The sequence below is a fragment of the Danio aesculapii genome, chromosome 19 (assembly GCF_903798145.1).
Source record: "Danio aesculapii chromosome 19, fDanAes4.1, whole genome shotgun sequence".
Taxonomy (NCBI): Eukaryota; Metazoa; Chordata; class Actinopteri; order Cypriniformes; family Danionidae; genus Danio; species Danio aesculapii.
In genome coordinates, this window is record NC_079453.1 from 38,469,368 (window position 1) to 38,494,545 (window position 25,178).

Consider the following 25,178-nt stretch of genomic DNA (forward strand, 5'->3'; position numbering starts at 1 on the left):
TCAATGTACTGATTCATTGGTTGTCTGACTGAGTCATTGATTCATTAATTAAACAGCTCAACAGGTCCGAAAAATGCTGTTTTTGCAAGAATATATTTAGCATTTTCTAGTATAAAAGCCTCAAATGAATGAATGAATAGATGGTAGACCTGTCATGATATCTATTTTTTGTGGTACAATGTATAGCAACATCTATTGTGATAAATGATATTATTGTCATTTTAAGACCATTTTGAAACTATAATAGCATCATGATGCAGGTACACTCTTCCAAAGAACACATAATATTGGTCACACTTTATTTTGATGGTCGGTTTTTTTAATTTAAGTTACATTGCATCTACATGCCAACTAATTCTCATTAGATTATAAATAGACTGTTAGGTTGGGGTTAGGATTAGTGTAAGTTGACATGTACTTGCAAAGTTTCTTATTGTCAGTTAAATGTCTGTTTAGCAGCAGTATCAACAGATATTAAGCAGACAGTCTACTAATACTTAAATGGACCATCAAAATAAAGGGTTACCATAATATTTTATTTTTAAGAATATTTCACTTTATTATAGTTATTTTAACAATTTAATAATTAGGCATTGGAATCAGAATGTGAAAACGAATATCCTAAACAAATAAATAATAATAATAATAATAATAATAATAATAATAATAATAATAATAATAATAATAATAATAATAATAATAATAATAAATGTAACAAAAATGGCCAAGATAAAAAGAACTAGAAAAAAGTATCAGATCTATTTTCAGTCATCAGGCACCCAAATGAAAATATACTATAATAATTTATAGTAAATATTATAGTGTTTATAGTGTTTTTTTAACCATACTGACACTGACACCTCCAATAGAAATAGAGAGGCTGTGCCATCAGCTAGTGATATATATTGAAATACCAAAAATTATTGAGGACATGTCCATGTGTTGTGCGATAAATCAATATATTGATTGTTGTGACAGGCCTAATGGATGTACGGATGGACAGATGGATGGATGGATGGATGGACGAACGGACCAGACAGATAGATGGATGGATGGATGGATGGATGGATGGATGGATGGATGAATGAATGAGTGAAGAGCAAATAAACAAACAAATATAAAGAAAAATTCTTACTGCAAAAAGGTAAAATGCTTCTGAAGGGAACTCTGACAGTGGATCGTGACATGCTATGCGAGAAAGTGGCCCAATTAGTTGTTGTCTAAGCTAGAGTATTACAGTTTGTTTGTTGGAATGCTTATTCAAGCTGGCCATCTGATATTTTCCCACTAATGACCGTTTGTACCAGCATCTCCTGGACTTTCTTGACCTCAAAGGTTCTATGAACTTGTTAATGGGGTGTTGCCATTAGCAACAAAAGCGGAAAAAAGGTTTGCAGTAATGAGGATGATCAAATTCTGAAAATGTGTTCTGGAATTATGAGATATCGCATAACCATCTGACCCAGGATTTAATGGCTGTGGGGATAGTTTGATCCTCCTCCAGCTTCAACATTTTCTTTTCTTTTTTTCAAGCAAGAAAATAAGGTTTGGATTAAACCAGTGCTTCACACCATCAATAAACAGAATGCTTTTGATGTGCGTTTCATTTTTAGGTAGGGTTTTAGAATTGTTAGGTAGGTTTAATTTTTCGAAATCAGTCATTTTCTTTTTGTTAGACATTAAAGGTAAGTACTTTTGTCCACTTCTAATTATATTAGAATTTTTACATTACTGTTTTTCTGTCATTTTGATACATTTCCCAGGTCAGAACTGAAATTTGCAAAACAGTAAGTGCATTTCTCAGAACAATGCGTACATACAAATACAAATAGCAAAACACTGTGAATTACTTGCTCAAAATCCTTAGTTCATCTCTCAAAACTACATTATATGAACATGTCTGTGTCTTGTGTCATTGTGTATGGATAAGACAGTCAAATTACTTAGTCATGTTGTCAATACAACAGTGTACTCTAGAGGGGTGTTCTGATGTAAACAATAGCATTTTTTTTATTTTATCTTTTTTTACTTATTTTTTTTACTTTTAAAAAAAAGTTGTACTGTAATTTGTTGACTGATCATGTCATTGTGATACAGAAAGCAAAAGACAACACTGCATAGCACAAAGAAAAAATTAAACAAAAGTAGAGGTGTGAACATAGGAGAATCTCCTTTAAGATGCACCTTCATTAGATAAAGTCAAGATTCACCTGGGAGAAATTTAAGTTTTGTAGACAGATTTAGAAAAAAATTTGAATGGAAACATAAATAAAAAAAGCATTATGACAAAATAATTTGACAACTTGTTCAGCCATTTTGCATGTAAAGACTTATTTCATAAATGTTGTGGGGGTGAGACTATTCAACAGATACCAAAATAATAGATTTATCAACATGACATAAGCAGCTGATAATGTAGGAAACATCAGAGAATTACACATAATCATTTGCTGGATGTACAGAAGTATTTGCAACTTGATCAAAGGAATAAGTAACTGTTTTTTTTTATCTGCACCTGTGACATAATGATCTAAAGATTGAACATGTCGTTTAAATAAATAAATTAATTAATTAATTAATAAGTAAACAAATAAATAAATAAATAAATAAATAAGTCAATCAATGTAAAAGACCCAACTCCTGTTACAAAAAACAATTCCCAAACAATGACACTTCCTTCTTCACCCTTCACCCATTTTACTCACCCTGGGTTCAGTCTTTCTCCAATTTGATGATGATCAAATTGGAGAAATTTGATGTTTACCATTAATGCTTACCATTGGACGAAAGTAAATAAAACTAAATTGATGATCTTTGAACCATTTCACTGTCCATGCAACATGCTCCTTAGCAAAGTTTGCTTAAGCCATTGCTTAAGTCCGCTGATAAGACTTTGGTTACTACATAGACTTTTAATCAAAGGCCCTGTCCACAAAAACATGGGTATTTTCAAAATCACAATTTTTCCCATGTGGTTTGGGTGTTTCTCCACACGAAACTTTGTATTATGTGACTTAAACTGCGTGTGCGTTTTCTCCTTTCTGATTGGCCAACATGGCTGGGTTCACACTAAATGCGGAAGACGGGTTTAATACAAATTCCACAAAATTGTCTGTCATAGATGACCAGCCTTTTTGGAGGACTAGAAAGAATAAGTGGCATATTCTAGAAATTCTAGAAATGACCAACATCTCTTTATCTGGACAACCTGCTGTTGGAGGGTTTCAGTCATTTTAGATCACCGCTCCATCTTGTAAACTCTCTGAAAACTGAAGATTGGCTGCCAATTTAATATTGGGTTTATCAGTCAATTAAGGAAACGTCCTCCAGGTACCAGATTAACGCTAATATCTGTGACATTTACAAGTGTTCACTATTTCAACGAGTGCTTTTTTCTTCAAATATCTATAATAATATTTTATATTATAATAATAATATTTTTTCTTTAGTATATTTGTATCTCCTGAAATAATTTTACTAAATGTTCAATTAAAGTGCTCAGCATATATAAGTACACTTCTCACAAATCTTCTAAATGCATATTTTTAATAGGAAGCTATATAATATTATATATGTGCATATACATTAGTTTAGTCAGTACTGAAGCCAAATCTAGAGCTAATCTAACAAAATAACTTACAATAACGGTCCAAAAACTAGTACACCCAAATGTTTATGTTATAGAAAAATATTAAACACAAATTTTAAACAGAGGAAAAAAAGTTTTTGTTAAAATTTTGTAGTTTGTAATTTTTTTTGCAATATTTTGCTTGAATTTAATTGTATTATCTTGCAATTTCTAAATATGTTTGGTGATTAAAATATTATTTTAATAAATATATCTGTTTAGGAAATCTGTTTTGTTTAAATGCACCAAAATACATTGCCTATTTTCACAGAGAAGTGGATACAAATATTCATTTTCAATATGGGGTGTACTTAATTATGCTGAGCACTGTTAGGATAACTATAAATATAGGAAATAGCAGACTGTTCTCTAAATTTTGATCGCCAATGTATATGTTAAAGATCAAGGGAATTTCTCACTTCACAAGCTCTTTAAAGCTTGCAGTGACACAAATGTTTATCATCTCCTGATTAGCAGGACATTATTGTGCTTAGACAGCTTCAATATATTGCGCTTATGGAGATTAGACAAACCTCATCACATCATTCCACAGGTGTTTCCACGGCAACCATCAAGTCAACCCTCACAGGACTTGCCTTCTAGTGTCAGAAATTGATTAAGACAGCCATCCCATCTCCTTTACGCTATAGTGACAGCACAAGGTGAAAATATTCACTCAAAAAAGGTAGAAAATTGGAGAAGAGAAGCAAGACGATGCTGACAGAACTGGGGCTAGTTGAGGCCCACTGATCTGCCCAGTAATTCGCCTTGGAGGGGTCCTATCTTTTCACTCGCTCTCTCTTTTCTCTGCCTCCTCCAGGCAGAAAATTGTGTTAATGCTTCACTAACACATGTCAGGCAAACTAAACGGCACCTTGATAAAGACATGAGCGGACAGTAAGGCTGTGAGGAGAAAACAAATGCAGGGACCAAAAACAAAAGCAAGAGCTCTTGACATCGGCCGCCTTTCTCAACCCGACATGATGGGGTTGGAATCTGAAGGGTTTGGGTCTCCGGTCTTCAATCACATTAATTAAAATGGAGGATCCTTCACCATGTCAATCTAATCAGCATGTTGAAATCTCTCAAGTACACTGCAAATACATGATGGCTGCGGCTGAATTTAATCGAAGGCTTAGCGATATTTCATGGGTGTTATCTTGTGTTACACGCTTCTTACAACAATGGCTGGAGATGCTAATAAGGGCATTGCATTTACATGCATTTATCGTTCAATAGGAGCTCTTTTAATTCACTGATAAAACAAGGCTGTTATCAGTGACAGCTGGGGCAGAAAATGGCTTTGATAAACTCTTAAAGGGATAGTGTAGGTAAAACAAAAAGTTTGCTATATTGCTATATTTTGTCATTTCAATGTCTTTCTTATGTTGGACATTTCTGAATAATAACGTGTTTAAATTTTATAGTTTTTCTCCATTGGTTTGGCTCATTTCTTGAAATTACATTCTCAAAACAACATGGACAAACCTCCAAACCACTTGGCAATTGAATGGCAAGTGAATAGATCTAGTTGATCTAAACTGATCGGTAATTCTCATTCTAATGGTTGTTCTCTCCAAAATGTGTCAGCGTCATTTCATTGTATAAGTCATCACATGCACAATAGTCTGTTCAATTGTCAAAATTAGTCAAGAACATAATGCCATGAATACCATATATGAATCCGTGGAACATTTGATTACAATTTATTAAAGCTATTTATTCTTTTTTTGCTCTGATATGTGCAAGTTATTTTGTGTGTGGTGGATCATTACAATAAAAAAGGAGTTACCATTTCCTTGGCAGTGTGAGTGCAATGTGTGATGTCAAACCTTGGAGGCTACACTTACCCAAAAATCCTATTTCTTTTTTTCAGTTTTACACACACTTGTATTCTGTTAGCTAGACAAAACAGTAGAGTAACCATTGTCAGTGAAGGACAATATATATATATATATACAACAGTTCCGCTTAGTTCTCGAATCTGATTGGCTGATTGGCCATGCAATATTCTGTAATATCACAACTTGTACAGCTTCCTCACCCTTCTGTATTAATTCACCCACATAGAATGACAACAGATCAATAAACTCACTAAAGTTTGACAAATATTGCAGCTGTTTGACAACATAATGCACTTTTGAGGCTTTTTAGGTGAGAATGTAGTTGTTCAGATTGCAACTATGCAGTTTATTTATAAGGATAGTGCCTATTTTAAATATTTATAATTTCACAGATACAGTACGTCGACATCCATCAGCCTGTCTTACTGAGCAAAGACAGTTGACGTTGTCCATCTACAAGATGGTGACAGAGACTGCATAATAAGCTCGTAAAACTACAAACTACAACTGAACAAAACAAAATAAATCAGGTAAGTGACATTCTAAGTTGATCTCTCTCTTTTGTATTTTGTAGTGCTGTATTTATACCACAATAGTAATTGTAGTGTTTTGAGGGTTAGAAGGGACACATATTAAAAATGTATGTATTTTGTGTTGGCCACTCTTTGCATAATCCTGAGTTACTTTTTGGTTGGCCATCATCTGTTTGTTTTTAATGAGTCTCCTGTTTTTGTTACCGCAGACTAGTTCAGTAGAAAGAAAGAAGAAATGCCTGCATGTGTTTAGCATTTTTCCTTATCACAAACACAACAGCAATCTGGTGGTATTTGCTTTGCTTTGGCTTTTCAGGGTTAATGTGATCTATCAATTGCAGCAGAGAAATACTGGGAAATGCATCTAGACTTATTGAATTTCATTCCGTTCAGCCTTATAATATTAAATTGTCAGCAAAATCACCTGTTTTGTCATCACTTTAGATATTACGCTAGAGAATCATTCAAATACTAGCTCTAAAGTGACGTTGGTGAAGTTGCAACGGTTTCTGCTGTTCTGACATCAGCTGCAGATGTGAATAAATGGTGGAAGAAAGTAGTTCCTCATACAAAAGGATTTTAAGACTCCCCGTGTATGAACATTGTTCATTATTGCACTAAATATTGTCTAATAATCATCATAATAATACTTAATCATATTCTGGTGTCATGAAGAATCCTCTCATCCCTTAAAAATTGGGTTAGTTGTTTGACAAGACATATACAATTATATTAATTTAAAATATGAATTGATTAGTTTACTTTAGTGGGATATGTAAATATCTTTAAATTGCTAAATTCTTCATTTTAAATAATAATATAGTAAGCGAATAATTTCATGTTTTATTACTGAAATATCTGGACGGTTGACAATTAATGTAACATAATCAAACTTATTTCTTTAGAATTTTATTATTACCAATAATCTTAAATCTTTTATTTAGTCATCACTTATTAATTTGCCCTATTTGGCAAGTTATCTATTTAAAAAAAGGAATATGAGCTAAAAATCCTGGTCATTTGACACATAAATCTAAAACATGCCAAAAGATGTAGAACACGGTGTGATTTTAATAATATTTCAATTATGCTTGTACTTCATTTTAAAGCCTGAAAGTATCTAATCTAACTTAATTTAATTGAAAAAAGACAGAAAAATGTTTCACTTTGTATTCAATGGAGTAAAAAGAGCTCACTTTGAACACTGTTGTAATTCACTTAAACCTTTTCTAGCCTCAAGGCTTTAAGATTAGTTTAGGTTCAAGTGGTATTTGTAAGGTACTGAATAAAAGCGTATCGTGTTTTTTTAAGCATAAAGCACAATCTGCTGTTTAAACACTAAGCACTGAGAAAATAGTGATGCATTTTAAAAATATCAGAATCAATTCAAAATCAATTTATCGTGCTATTTTTCACCACAGCACTACAAAGAGACCTGCAAGACTGACAGACTATTGGTATATAGTTTGAGAACAGAAGACTGCATACTTCTACCCAAACTACAAAATATTTAACAAGAGCTTGATGAGACAGGAAAGCTTTTTATAGAGGTAGTAAAGCTATGGTGCATCAACGGAATAGAGCAGATCAATTCAGCCCTTTACTAGACCGTCTACAGGTTATGAATCAGAGTCTTGCAGAAGATCTGTAGCCAGTCCAGGATCTTGCAAGGCCAAGAAGTCATCATCAAAACCCTCGCACTGAATGCCAAAGACGAAGAACTATTGGTCCTGCAGACAGACGACCTCACAGACTCAATGGATTGGCTGCTCACAGATCAAAAGTAGGAAGATACATCACAAAAAAAAAAAAATAAATAAATAAATAAATATTCACCCATTCCTACACCGTCTGAAAGTTCATTGCCATTTCAGGATTATTTTTCCTTCCACAAATGCTTACTGAAAAATAATAGAGTAAATGCCAGATTTTTTCCTAAAGTGAGTTCTTGAGTCAACACTGAGATCAACAACGAGGTCATCGTAACTGTTCATGTGTCCGCTTTCATTCCTTCACTGTGAGGCAAAGACAGACGACATGAAAGAAACAGGCAAATATTTGAAGGACCAAAACTAGCTTGGAAAAAAGCACACTACAAAAAAGATGGATAGATAGAGATCGAGACATACAGACAGATCGATAGAGGGACAAGCGGATGGATAGATAGATAGATAGATAGATGGATAGATGGATAGATGGATGGAGGATAGATAGACAGATGGATTGATGGATGGATGCATGGATTGATTGATGGAAGGATGAACGGATTGATAGATGGATGGATGGATAGATAGTTCTTGTTGCTTAGGAAACGCACAGCGCGTCCAGTGAGCGACTCACTTCAGATTCATCAACACGATTGCGTTTATCAAATTTGCTTAAACTAGGGGTGTCCACATTCGGTCCTGGAGGGCTGGTGTCCTGCTGAGTTTAGCTCCAACAAACCTGCCAGGAATTTTCTAGTATATCTTTTAAGAGCTTAATTAGCTGGTTCAGGTGTCATCTCTAAGACACTGGCCCTAAAGGACCAAGTTTGGACAGCCCTGGCTTAAACTAAGCATTCTAAATAATGGCTATATTTTATAAGCAAGAATTCTGACACAGCAACGTGAAGCAGATGCTTTACAAAACTTGCATATAAGGAGGGAAACGTGTCAAACTAAAAGAAACATTTGAGGTCACATGGAATCAACTGTACTGTGTACAGAAATGTACTGTCTTTGACACCTTCTGACATAATCTGGCACTTTCACTGAGCACATTTATAAGGACACCAATACTCCAATTTTAATATGAAGACAATACTCTGATGAAGAGTCTACCATGTAACCATGTTGATTACCTTACAGACACCCGCGTCATATAATGCAGAGGTTTTTTCTTTTTATTCGGCATGCGGTATTAAATTCCATTAAAAAACACTCTTCCACCAGTCCTTACTTCATATTCTCATTCAAAACCTCAGTTTTTAACAGAGCATGAACAATATGTTGCTGAATGAAAGTGAAAGTGCAAACTGCAGTTTAAGTCGATAAATTAAAAATGAAACACCAAAAATCACCTGAAACTCTGGAGGAAACATGGATAGTGTGGTGACGCAACGTTAATCAATCTATGTGCTATAACATGTAAAACAGGATCGTGAAAGGAACATACAAAAAGCAACTCATGTAAACACCTTAATCATGTTATTGTCTTATTCTGATTAAGACAAATATTTAGATCACTGATATCCATGTAAATGTAGTCACAAGCCCCAACCCTAGAAAAAAGGTGTTCCCTGATATTGATGACAGCCTTTCTACAGGTGAGTAGAAAGCTAATGTAATGTTAATTGCATAATGCAAATCTTAAATCCATGCTAACAAACAAATGATCAAAAGAAATATATTAATGCAATCCAGATCAAATATATAAAATAAGAATTATTACTTTAAACTTTAATTACATTGTTCGATTAAAATGATTAAACTTTTTTTTTGACAAATAAAAGATTTTTTTAGAGTCATCCACCATAATTTTAATGATCAAAAATATCAGTTCAGGCACCGTTTTAGCACCGGTAGTGTTTTATAAGTAACAATTTAGCACCAATATTAAAATAACCCTAAAATTCTCTAGGTAAAGTTAGCATTTTATTATATGGTATTTTAAAATAACATGTTAAATACAAAACTGCAAATTTAAATTTCAATAAACAGGAAGGAGGATGAACTTTGTTTATAAAAAGCCTCATGCTAATTTATTTAATTGGCTTCTAAAAAGTAGCTGTTAGCCCCCTGGTAAATGTTTTAAGCTTTGCCCCTTTAATATGAACTATACAATGTCTTCTAACACTATGTGAGCAAAAAAAATAAACTTTATACTGATTTTCAAAAGCCTTTCCAAACATGGTAAACTAGCCAAAACTAAGCATTTCAGTGTCATTTCACACATTTAGCACTGACTTCTATGTGTTAAACTATACAGCCTATTGCCCACAATGTATTAGAGAAAAAAAACAAGACAAAAAAAATGTCTAAAAATGCATTTAGGATTGAACAGCACCAGCCTTGTTGTTGAGTTGCTCTTTAGCAGTAAACAGAGGTGTAAAAGTATCCTGAGCTGGATCACAGCCTCATGCTCACATCATTATACTGGAGCAGGACCAAATTTGCATCACAATTGCCACCAGCGAAATTTCTCACCTCCAGCTCGGTCACGGTTGCACACACGCGCACACACACAGCTAAATGCAGAGAGCTTCTGCTTCATAAAAGAGCACAGTCGAAATCTTCTCTCTCGCAGCTATGCTGTACAGACATATTTCAGAAGCTTAAATTAATAGTTCACCAAAAATGAAAATTCTGTACCATTTACTCATTCTCATGCCCTTCCTAACCTGTATTACTTTGATTCTTTGTGAAACACAAAAGGAGAAAGGGGAGGACTTTTCACGATGCTCTTTTATGTAAAATTACAATGAGAATGTACTGGAGGTTTTGATCTTCAAACAGAATGAAAAACACCACAAAAGTGTTATTATATTTTTATATTCCATACAATTGTGATGGTGCAGTGTGGCCTGATTAACATTGGCATCATCCAATCAGCACATAGCACCACTTTTTTAAAGCCTCATGTCCGACTCTGCACTTTGTTTGGGTGTGCGTCTTCGCGGCTACATGCATTGTGCTCATTCTGATACTGATTTTTCATTTGTTTAAATGGGCAAATGGTAACTTTTGCTTTTTGGCGCTGTTATAGTGCACTGTGTGGCTGTGGTATTTGTCTGGGCTGTGGTGGCTTGGATGACTGTTCACTGTTGCAGGTACGTGATACTGGTTTTTAACTGGATGGGTAATGGGGTTTAGTGGCATTTAATCTGCGTTTCTCACGCAGGGTGGTGTAGTCTGTCTTTTTTATTCAAAGATAGTTATATCTCATCCCCATCCCCTCGCCACTGTAACACGGGGTGACACAGACAACCGAAGCTTGTATCCACTTGCAGGTTTATTCCAAGTCAGGCAAGCAATGGTCAACACAGGTGCAAACAGATGTACAAAAACAGTCCAGAATCGTAGTATAAACACAGGCGAGAGGTCAGAAGGCAGGCGGTGAACAGGGACAAAAAGATAAACTAGGCTAAGGTCAAAACACAGGATTTTTTTATCCCTTTAAACTATATTACTTCTATAATAACTGTCTTTTTAACAGTATGTTAAAGGTACTTATTTTTCACAAGGTTAAGCAAGTGCCAGTATCATACATAAACTAGTGCCTCTTTTGTCAATAATAAGTGTTCGAAAAAGCCAATGTCTCTGTCCATGTAAAAGCAACACTGATTTATCTTTAAGAGCCAGAAACTGTCATTTTAACTTATAGTAACATTACCATTTGTTTCCTGTAGTAAATGGGTATTAAAGACTTTCTTATATAACGTAAGCAGAACTGAAATAAAACCAAGCCTGTTCCTGGGGACAGAATAACTATAAATTGTAGATGACAGTCCCTGTTATATATTCCAGATAGCACAGTTACTTTTATTTGAGCAGCTTAAAAAATAAAATCGCACTTATTTTCTGGCCAGGAGGAAAGTCTGTCATTTATAAAGAGCGTGGTGGACATATTAAGCATCTAGGCAGGCACTGCAGAAATGGAGCAGTATATTAGACTGGAGTGCCAGGTACTCAACTGTACTTGTCCTTTGGTGACTTGTCATTCAACAAAGAAAATTAAGATGATTATATTCTCACTTCTTTGATCCCATTCAAGAGCTCGGTGAAGTTTGCTTAGTATCAGCATTGGTCATAATTCAATATAAAAAGTATGTATGAAAATGGATGACTCTGAGATGGATGGGTGGATGGATGGATGGATGAATATGAATGGATATGGATGTATGGATGGATTTGAATGGATATGGATATGGATATGAATAGTAGGAAGAATGTGGATGATATGGATGGATGGAGGGTTGGATGTGAATGTGGATGGGATGGATGGATGGATGGATGGATGGATGGATGGATGGATGGAAGGATGGATGGAAGGATGGAAGGATGGATGAATGGATGATAGATGAATGGACAGATGAGTATAGATGATGGATATGGAAGGAAGGAAGGATGGATGGATGGATGGATGGATGGATGGAGGAATGGATGGGTTGACAGATATTGATAGACATGACATTCAGCATAGGCAACACATCCAGTCTGGATCTATCCCAGAAGTCCCAACCATCCACTCATTTTTACCAATGTCCATCCACACATCCATCTAAATCTATCATCTATGCATTCAACCTTTATACTGCTCTCTATCAATTTCTATCTAGCTATCTCATCTTCCATCTATCCATCCATACTGTACATGTCTATCAGTAGGCCCACACGGAATCTGCGCGCGCAGAATTCCGCAGATTTTTAGCCCATCATTAATTCTGTTTATTTACTTGAGTAAATGTGTGTAAATCTATATTTATTCAGTTTTTTAATTAATTTCAGTAATGGTATTGACTAATATGAAAATATTTATATGATTTACTCACAATACCATTTGTAAAGTAATATTTTCTGTCTTTTAGAAGAGATATTTCATCAGAGACTTACTTTGTTTACCAAATAAAGTGAATCTAATTAAATTTGCATTTTAAACATTAAATAAAAGTTAAAACTATATTATTTTTTATTTCACATCTTAGGGTTTTAGTTATGATACTGCCAAAACAATTCAGCAGAAATCTGCAGATTTTTACCAAAATTCTCCTCAGAAATAGCAAAAAACGTCCGCACATTCCGTCTGGCCCTATCTATCAGTCATCCATTTCCTCACATTAATGCATTCACCCATCAATCTCCATTAATCACCTTGCATCCATTCACCCATCCATATCTGTCATTTTTCTTTAGTCTATTCATCTGTCAATCCCTCCACAGCAATGTATATTGATCTCTGTCTGACTCATACATCCATCTCTATCAGTCATTCATTTCTATATATCATACATCAAGCCCTTTATCCATCAATTTCTATCAATCGACTTCTATCCATCCATCTATCTCTATCAGTTTTCTTCAATCTACCCATCTTTATTATTTTCTATCCATCTACCCTCCCAGTCATGTCAGTGCAATAATAATGATCTATCTACCCATCCATCCATCCATCCATCCATCTATACATACATACATTCATCTCAATTAGCCATCCATTTACATACATCATAACTCAATCCATTCATCCATCCATTTATCCATCTTTTGTCAGTTATCTATTTCCATACATCATATATCAATTAATTCACCAATCAATCCATTTCAATCACCTTCCATCCATCCATCCATCCATGCACCTTATCAATTTTCTCGAGTCTTTTCATCTGTCAATCTCTATTCCCCCAACCATATCAATTTATATTGATCTCTATCTGACCCATCCATCCACTTATTCATCTCTATCAGTCATCCATTTCCATATATCATACATCAAGCCATTTATCCATCAATTTCTATCAATCAATTTATATCCATTCATCCATCCACCTATTTCTGTAAGTTTTCTTCAATTTATCCATCCTTATCAATCTCTATCCATCTACCCTTACAGCCATACCAGTGCAATAACAATGATCTTTATCTGATCCATCTATCCATCCATCCATCCAACCATCCATATATCTCAATCAGCCATCCATTTACATACAATATAACTTAATCCATTTACCCTCCAATCTCCATTAATCACCTTCCATCCATCAATTCCATCCTCTTTTGTCAGTTATCTGTTTCCATACATTATATAAATCAATTAATCCATTAATCAATCACTTTCCATCCATCCATCCACCATTATCAATTTTCTTCAGTCTAGTCATGCCAATCTCTCTCCACCCATCCATATCAATGTACATTGATATCTAACTGACCCATCCATCTCTATTAGTCATCCATTTCCATATATCATAAATCAATCCATTTACCCATCAATTTTTATTAATCAACTTCTATCCATCCATCCATCTCTATGTTTTCTACAATCTATCCATCCTCATCAATCTATCCATCTATCCTTCCAGCCATATCAGTCCAAAAATAATGATCTTTATCTGATCTATTCATCCATACATCTCAATTGGGCTTCTATTTACATCCATCATAAATCAATCCATTCACCCATCAAACTCCATTAATCCCCAAGAATCCATCCATCCATCTACCATTTTCAAATTTATTCAGTCTATCCGAATCTATCAATCTCTATCAACATCCATCCGTCCACATATCTCAATCAGCCATCTATTTACATACATCATAAATCAATCCATTCACCCATCAATCTCCATTAATCACCAAGGATCCATCCATCCATCCATCCACTGGTTTCAGTTTTGTTCAGCCTATCCGACTCTATAAATCTCTATCAATGAACATCCATCCATCTATCCATCCATCCATCCATCCATATATAGTAATCTCTCCATCCATCTACCCATCCATCCCTATGCGTTCAACCTGTCCATCCACCAATGCCTATCCATCATTCCATATCTATCTCAATATAATTCGTTATCTATCATCCATACACTGTAAAAAAGATCCACACAGTCAATTTGTATTGGGACAACATAAAACAATTAAGTTAACTTTGTAAACAAATTTTGAGTGGACTGAAATAAGTAGTGTGAACAAGCAATGAACATCACGTATTGAATGTACTGTACATAAATCTCTCCATCACAAACAATTTTTGCCTTTTCTATCTCAGCTCAAATTGAATTCGAAATTGTACAGACATGTTAGTCTGCAACTGTTTAATGACGCACAACCTGAATAAACAAAGGTGTTCAGTGAGCTTATTCCTCAGCACCTGACACCACTACTTCACCACACATACTACAGGGAATTTCGATTCAATTTCGCCATGCACTGTAATGCCATAACATTCCCCCTTGAAATATTTAAACTCACACAGCACAGGGTGACACCATTCAGTCAAAGCAATAAGGAATCAAATTGCCCCATAAAATCAAAAGGCAAGCATAGAGAGTGAAGTGGTATCAAACCTCCCTGCGCACGCTCTTGTCAGGTTACAAAGTGTATGAAGGAGGGTTAACATACAGTATACTGTCATATTGTAGATTAAGCAAGCATATAGCAAAGAAAAAGCAGAAAAGAGTCAGTGAACGGACTGACAGACAGATGTTGAATGACACTAGTTCATGGAAGCATGCCGGGATCGGCTCTCTGATGATTGCACCGGGTTCTCGAGGGACTTCCTCTCCGCTCTCTTTTGTGTATAAACGCAAGCTGCTTTTCACGCCAACAATCATGACAAGCCGACTGTTATTACGAGGGTGTGTATTGCGCTCTGTGTTTGTGTGTAAGGGAATTTGTTTGACTGACTGCAAGGCAGAGAGAGAGAGCAGGATATAATTTCACACCCTGTGCCTCAATAACAGGCCATCAGGACATCCATTGACAGACACAGAGCATCTTTACTTCTGCTCACACCAGTTGGAGCCCACAGCTGTCCTCTAAATTACAGATTATTGTCAGGATTCAACCCAAATGCCCACTTTGGCTCTTCTTGTTCTGCAATACGACTTTGATAAAGATCCTTGTCAGATACTTGGATGCTGTAATGAATTATTTCAGATGGATGTACATAATATTTTCATGCTGACACTTGGCAAAAAGGTTCCATTTGCTACTTTAGATAACATGAACTGACAATGAGCAATACTTTTAAAACAACTTCTTAGTTCAACATTTATTAATGCATAATTGAAATGTCACTGTTTTATGGAAACACTTAATTTAAAAGTATCAATTCACATTGTACGTGCATATTACTAAGATATCAACTGTTTAATAGAACTTAAAAAGTTTAGTTTTATTCAACATTTATAATCCGACCCAATACCTAAACCAACTCTACCTTACTAACTATTAATAAGCAGCTTAGAAGTCTTAGTTAATGGTTCGTTAATAGTGTGAATTGTACATTAAAATAAAGTGTGAATTGTTTTATTTTAATCAACTAATGTTTAGGATTAAAAAAAAATTACTCACCTTTTCCTTTTTTTCAAACTTGTTTGACTTCTGTTATATTTTGAAGAAAGCTTGAAAACGGTAACCATTGACTTTCATAGTATTTTTTGTCCCTACAACAGAAAGTGAATTACCAGTTTTTTCAACTTTCTTCAAAATATCTTCTTTGCATTTAAGAAAGAAACACATAAATATTTGGAAGCACTTGGTTGGATTAAATAGTGAGTATATTGTTTATGTTTAGGTGAACTATACCTTTAAAGGGCACCTAATTTACTCCTTTTTCAAGATTTAAGATAAGGCAGAATGTGTCTAAAGTTTCAGCTCAAAACACCCATCAGATTCTTTATTATACCTTTCAGAATATTATAATTTTCAGCTCTGCGTATCTTGTAGCTGTTTTTGTTGCCTGTGCCGTTAATGCTAATTCTACCCATCCACTGTTCCCACGTGCCTATCAGAGTGTGCCTCAATCTCTGGCTTGGTTGTGTCAGATAAACAGCACAGTGACAGACATGAACGAAGCAGATCTCATGTAACGTTTGTCAGAAGTACTACAGTAAGAACTTTTACAATGATTATTTGATGTACGTGTTGTGGAGGTAATTCAAGCCTTTCAGACACACACACAGCAAGAGCATTTAACTTTGCACTGTTTTTTGCACAGTAAATGTGACAGGATACACATTAATATCCACTGCTAGATATCCGTTATGTTAAATGTACAAACTAAACCTGATTTAACGTCCACAAGCTGGGATTGAAGCATCTTCATTTATAATTGTACTGCCATACGGCTGTGGTAATAAAAACTGTAAAATTGCTGTAATTCATTACAAACATGCACTGTTTTGAAAACGTTTTAAAGATGTTAAAATCTTTCTCGATCACATTTGACGATGATTGATGATCACAGAGAGCTGAACAGATCTTTTAATCCCAATTGCTTTGCGCACGTCTTGTTGATATGATTATACACGTTACTATGGAGACATGTTAATACACAGCTGTCAGTCAATTTGGTGGGAGGGGAAACCGCACTCCTACGTCACATTGCCTCGAAATGGGAGGGATTTATATCATTATTTAACATCAGGAAATAAAAAAAAAGACGTATTGTGTTTCTATCACCCCAATAAGACTGTGGATACACTATACCTACACACAGTTCTGTACAAGCAGCTTCAAAAAGATGATTTTCGTCATAGGTGCCCTTTAAGTTAACTTTTGTAACATTGATATAAATTATTATCATTTTTAAGAGAATAACTTGTCTAATTTTCCTAAATAACACACATCAACACGTTATACTATATACCATACTATTTAAAAATAAAGAATGGCTTTGGAATACTAGTTAGTTATAATAAATGTAATAATATTATCACTCACTCACTGGCTAGTATTAAACAGTGACAAAGTATAGAAAAAAGCTTATGTATGGGATAAAGTAAGCGATAGAGGAAAATGTTGATAATTCTATTAAAAAGCATAAAAAGAAAGCCCTATTTTAGCAGTTTGGAGGAAATATTCTCATGCACAAATCAAGCAACTTCTTAATGCGTTTCAGCCTTTGAAATGTTCTCATTTCCTCTGAGCTCTGAATCTTCCACACAGACAGAAAAAGTAATTTAATCCCTCCTTCTCATTTATATTGTGCTTTCACTGTTGTACATAATCTCTGTTTGGGTAATGTCTGAATATAATAGGTCAGATTAATCTTGTTTACACCTCAAGACAAATGTCTATTTCTGTTTTGCATAAAACAATAGCTACAAAGAAACACAACACAAAAGCAAATAGCTCTATATCCTCAGGTGAGATGCTTTAATAAGTTTGCATGATTGACAGTTTACTTAGTACTAGAATAAAACATGATAGCTTGTTTTATGAACAGCTCAGGCGGATATAAAAATGTTAATAAAACAGCACTTGCTTCTTTACAAAAGAGCAAGACACTTTTAGGTTTCAAAAATAGTATTTCTGAACATAATATCTTACAATTTACAAACAAAGTGGAGCAAACATAGTAATAAAACATATCTTATCATTTTGTGTGGAAAAACAAGCACTTGTTTTTTTTTTTGTCAATTTTTTGCATGCTTTTGGTCTAAACGATGCTGCTGTATAAATTATAGTAACATAGTGGCATTGTATAATGATAAAATATCATCTAAATAACAGTTAAATCATAATTTGGGGCTGCACTTTTAATAACACTTATTACACACAACAACAAATCAAGCAACAAAGCAACCAGCCAAAAAACCAAGCAACCAACCAGCCAAATAACTAACCAACCAACTAACTTTACAACCAGCCAATCAACCAACCAACCAACTAATCAACCAACCAACCAGCCAAATAAACAACCAACTAACAAAATAACCGACCAATGAATCAACCAACAAAATAACCAATCACCAAAATAACCAACAATCAAAATAACCAACCAACCAATAAAATAACCAGCAATGAAAAAACCAATGAAATAACCAACCAGCGAAATGACCAACCAACCACTGAAATAACCAACCAATGAAATAGCCAACCAACAAAATAACCAGCAACGATATAACCAAGGAAATAACCAACCAACAAAATAACTAATAACGAAATAACCAATGAAATAACCAACCAACGAAATAACCAACAAACCAACAAAATAACCAGCAACAAAATAACCAAAGAAATAACCAACCAGTGAAATAACCAACCAGCCAATGGAATAACCAGCCAACGAAATAACCAGTATTGACATAACCAATGAAAAAACTAACCAACAAAATAACCAATCAAATCAACCAATGAAATTACTAAACAATGAATCAACCAACCAACCAACGAAATAACTAAACAATGAATCAACCAACCAACCAACCAAGCAAATTTCTAAACAATGAATCAACCAACCAAACAACAAAATAACCAACCACCAAAATAACCATCAAAATAACCAACCAACCAACCAATAAAATAATCAGCAACGAAATAACCAACCAGTGAAATGACCAACCAACCAATGAAATAACCAACCAATGAATCGACCAACCAACAAAATAATCAACCAATGAAATAACCAACCAATGAAATAGCCAGCCAACAAAATAACCAGCAAGGATATAACGAAGGAAATAACCAACCAACAAAATAACTAACAACGAAATAACCAATGAAATAACCAACCAACGAAATAGCCAACCAACAAAATAACCAGCAACGATATAACCAAGCAAATAACCAACCAACAAAATAACCAAATCAACCAACAAAATAACTAACAATGAAATAACCAACCCACGAAATAACCAACCAACAAAATAACCAGCAACAAAATAACCAATGAAATAACCAAGCAACGAAAATTAACCAACCAATGGAATAACCAGCCAACGAAATAACCAGCAATGAAATAACCAATGAAATAACCAACCAACAAAATAACCAATCAAACCAACAAACGAAATTACTAAACAATGAATCGACCAATCAACCAACCAACCAACCAACGAAATAAAAGAAACAATAAATCGACCAACCAACCAAGCAACCAACAAAATATCCAACCAACTAAAAAACTAACTAAAAAAAAACCAACAAACAAAATAACCAACCAGGCAAAAAAATAACCAGCAACGAAATAACCAATGAATTACCAACCACTGAAATAACCAATCAACCAACAAAATAACCAACCAATGAATTGACCAACCAACCAACTAACAAAATAACCAGCAACAAAATAACCAACCAATTAATTGACCAACCAACCAACTAACAAAATAACCAGCAACAAAATAACCAACCAATCCACCAACAAAACAACCAACCAAAGAAATAACCAACCAATGAATCAACCAACCAACCAACCAACAAGATAATCAGCAACGAAATAACCAATAAAATAACCAACCAACGAAATAACCAACCAATGAAATAACCAACCAATGAATCAACCAACCAACCAACAAAATATCTAACCAATGAAATAACCAACCAACAAAATAACCAACCAACCAATAAAATAATCAGCAACAAAATAATCAACCAATCAACCAACAAAATAACCAACCAATTAATCCACGAACGAACAAACAAATGAAGCAGGACATTCTAAAACGCTAAAATAAAAAGTTGCATTGCACATTTGATGCTTGAAAATCTCTTTTAGTCTTTGACCCCTTTGCAAAAGACAGACAGTCCTGAAATAAATAAATGTAAAAAGGAAAATAAGGGTTTTGAAGAACACATGAATTCAAAACAATCAGCTATTAGGCTTTGATTCTCAGTGTCCCAGACAAACTGATAAGCTCAGACTGACTGAACCCTATTTCACAAATGACCCTGACATTATGACTGCAATTTCTTTCTGACTCACTGATCTGCTTGTTTCTGGCGTGGTATTTAAAATGTGGCTGGGTGCCAGTCGCAACAAATCCCTTTAGCTACAAAAAAGCTTGCTTATAACTGAGAGCACATTAATACTAAGAGCTTTCTTAAAATATAAAGAGTTTGTTGCAAGTGGCTTCTGGACTTAAACAATATTAAGAATAAATGTTTGTTGATTTCAACTGCATAATAAAAATACTTCAACACAGACAGGAAAACCAAACACAAACTACTTTATGGTTAATTAACTTAAAAGTTAATTAAATGTACATTTTAGAGCTGTGTACATACTACAACCCGAATCAAGACTTTAATAAATGTAGGAAATTCTAAATTATTTCCATAGAAATGGAAAATGTAATTAAAAAGAACAGTTAAATTGAAATAGAAAAAGAAAGAAAAAAATATCGTCATTGGCTTCTGATAAGGACATAATCAGATTTGTTTATTAAAAGCTTCATTATGTAAGTGTCAACACACAATAACATATATGGCATAAAAGAAAATGTGAAGAGTATTTCATGCGAGAAAGTGTTTTGAAAACATTGTCTTTGTGAACATCATTACAGACAAATTATTACTGTAATATGACAGCAGTTATGTTGCAAGCAATCTTTCCACAAAAGTTTTGTTAAATGAGTGTTGCATTGATTTGTCAATTAAAATGATTATTTTTTTCCCTAAAGATACTCACTCTAATTACTTTGGCCGCTAAAATACTGTATTTTCTCATAACTGTGCACTATTTGTTCATAGCAATATTATGACATCTGTCACCAAATTTTTCAGCTATTGGTGGAGCAATCTATCCTCAAACCTATATCAGTTCCCTGAAATACAACCTTATGCTTTTTCATACCTCACTGCTAAAGTTTTGTGTTAATGTAGTGCATTTATCACAGGTTCGATCCAAGGGAGAACACAAACTGATTAAATGTCTATATTGAATGGGCTTTTAAACTGCACCATAGCCTCTACCAAATGCATAATGTACATTTTGTGAACTAGAAATAAAAAATAGTAGATAAGGGACCATATAAGAAGTCCACAAACTGCATTTAAACTAACTTGAATGTTATCTGGTAATGTAGGTCTTATGTAAGTTAGCATGCAACATGACTGTGGCATGATTTTCATGTAGCAGAATGATTATCAACGACTACTGGTGCAATTTCACTAACTACAAGTGCAATTACAACTAACTAACTAACTAACTAACTAACTAACTAACTAACTAACTAACTAACTAACTAAATAAATAAATAAATGTTTTGTTTTTGGAGTGTAAAAACTCAATATTATATTTATTCAATTACAAAATAAGATAACATAACATGTATAGACATCCCAGCTGACTGTAAAGGAACACTCTCTATTTTTTGGAAAATAAAAAAGAATGCCCAGAATGCATTCTGGGAGCAATTTTAGCTTAGCTTAGCTTTACAGGTAATTGTCTGTATATTTTTACAGAATTTTTCAGTTTTTTCATTATACAGTGAAATACCTGTTGTTTTAAAGATATGTTCCATAATAAAAAAATCTAACATTAAATTTACAATTATTGCTTGTAATTTGGTATTACGTTATTTTTCTGCTTTTTAAAGGAAATTTTATGTATTTTTAGAGAGTAACACATAATTTTAAGTTAATGTTTAAAGATTATTCCTGTAATAATAGGGAAACAAAAATTCAGTCAAATTGTTTTTTTGAGCAAAATGCACATTTCTAATTGCTAATTAATGTAAATTCTTTTTCAAAATAATTACTTGTACAATTTTCATAAACAACACACATCAAATACTATATAGGAGTAAAGAATGGCTTTGCAACGTTAGTTGCTTATAATAATATATATATATATATATATATATATATATATATATATATATATATATATATATATATATATATATATATATATATATATATATATTATAATACTATTATTAATACAATAATAATTATAATTAGTTACATTGATTTGTTTTATTCTAAAATGTATATTATTTGTATAGTTGTAATGTATATTTTGAAAAAACAAATACGAAATAACCAACTAACAAAATAACCAACTAATGAATTGACCAACCAACCAATGAAATAACCAACCAACGAAATGACCAACCCACAAAACAACCAACCAACCAACCAACAAAATAACCAGGAATGAAATGAATAATTATTTTGTATAGTTGTAATGTATATTTAGAAAAAACAAATACAAAATAACCAAGCCACAAAATGACCAACTAATGAATTGACCAACCAACAAAATAACCAAAAAACAATAAAACCAATAAATCAACCAACCAACCATCAAAATAACCAGCCAATGAATCAACCAACCAATCAATGAGATAACCAACCAACAAAATAACCAGCAATGAAATAACCAACCAACCAATGAAATAACCGAACAATGAATCGACCAAGGCATCACGGTGGTGCAGTGGGTAGCACGATTGCCTCACAGCAAGAAGGTCGCTGGTTTAAGCCTCGGCTGAGTCAGTTGGCATTTCTGTGTGGAGTTTGCAAGTTCTCCCTTGTGGGTTTCCTCTGGGTGCTCCGGTTTCCCCCACAATCCAAAGATATATGCTATAAGTGAATTGGGTAGGCTAAATTGTCCATAGTATATGTGTGTGAATGAGTGTGTATGGATGTTTCCCAGTAATGGGTTGCAGCTGGAAGGGCATCTACGGTGTAAAACATATGCTGGATAAGTTGGCAGTTCATTCCATGGTGGCAACACCAGATTAATAAAGGCACTAAGCCGAAAAGAAAATCAATGAAATTAACGAATCGACCGACCGACCAACTAACAAAATAACTGGTCTAATCCAATTCAATGATCTATGCTAAGCTAAGCTGAATGGATTCAAGTGTTCCTATAAAACAAAACAGCTGTCAGAATAAAAGATCCGTGTCTTTACTGATAATATACTTTCTGCAGTCATAGGTCTGCTTTTTAATCAATTTAATCTATTTTTCTGCCAAAAGAAATGAAACACAACCAAAGGAAAATGTCATATTGCAGTGATTCCAACCAAATATGATAGGCTAAAAATTGATTTTAGCTGAAACTAAAAAAGATGTGCCATATGTTCAACTACTGTAGGAGGGGAGAAAAAAATCCATGTATAACAGACATCAGGCATGCCAGTGGTTTGAGTGACTGCTACACGACGATGAGGAGGAATCATTTTCTATCGAGACATTTGGTGGTCAGATATTTAGCTGATTTGCAAGTGAAATTTGACACATTCCCAGCAAATAACTGTCAGATTGTGGGCCAAAATGGTAGCTGAAAGTTATGGAATAACTAAAAGCAGGCTTACAAGTCAGCGGTGCGCAGGAAATTAGTGGCATATTCGTCCAGAAGGAGCGAGGAGACATCTGAGGGCGGATGAGGTGGAATGACTCAGCCTTGTTACTCAGCATGCAGGTTATTTGCTGACACAAGACGCCAATGGGAATTATACTCCTCACTACCTGGACCTTTCGTAAGTCGGAAGCGTTTAACGAGACAAGACATTCATTGTCAGACGATACTGGTGTTTTCTCTGTCACTGCAGATGTTGAAACGGAAGACAATAGACAAACGACGAGGGTAATAAGGTCCGGATCATGTAAAATGCCCCCATCAAAGGCTCTTTTGTCTCTGAAGCGAAGCAGATTTGCATATGCCGAATGCTAGAGTAAATCAAGCCTTAAAGCTATTGTTTTTTTACTGTGGAACAGTGTAATTATTAGCTCTAACTTTTTTTTGTGTAGTTCAAAAACACTATCCGATTAGAACACAGCCTATCTTGATGAGCCTGTCAGCGGTTTTTAATAGGAAAAAAACAGCAAATATAAAATCTTAACACATCAAAGGTAAAAAAAGAGCGGGGAAAGCATATCCAATAAACACTGAATTTAAATGTGGGGAAGATAATTGTGCTTTATTGGTTGTTTTTTGCTTGTATACTTTAAATGTTCATCCTAAAGCTATGAAAGTACATTTTCAGCATCTATTATATGTTCTGTAAAGCTCTTTAAGGTTGAAATATATATTGTCAGCACTGAATATACAAAAACAATCTCAAACATTAGATTTATCATCATATTATGTAGCAGAGTCTTTATTTGCATTATTCTGGAAACACACAAAAAGCAAGATAATGATGTATTATTTGGAAATGTATTTCTAAATCCCTAATAAACACATTTAAAGGGTTCAAGTTATAATGCTCATAAAGTTTCTGCACCAAATTAATTTAGCTGATTAATTAGGTCATAATTTAGCTCATTTTAATGGTTACACTCCATTTCTCTGAACCTAACAAATACAAATATGTAAGTATATATAATTAGTTTATATCTAAAGTGTCATATTGCAGTGATTCTAAACATAAATCTAAAATGCTTCATCTAAAAAGCTATTTTAGCTGAAAGAAAACAGGATGTGCCTTATGTTCAATCACTGTAGGAGGAACAAATACTAACTTGACTTTTAGTTGATCGTTTGGAAAAGTGGCAGAAGGTAGATTTTTTTAATCATCTGTTGAACTGCATCCCAATCATCACAAATACTGCAAAAGACCTCCTGGACCTGCATGGACCCAATATTCTTACAGAAATCAGTCAAGCCAAGGAGAGGGCAAATTCTTCAGAAGGATAGCGCTTCTTCTCATACTTCCGTCTCCACATCAAAGTTCCTGAAAGCAAAGAAGGTCAAGGTGCTCCAGCATTTACCAGCCCAGTCACCAGA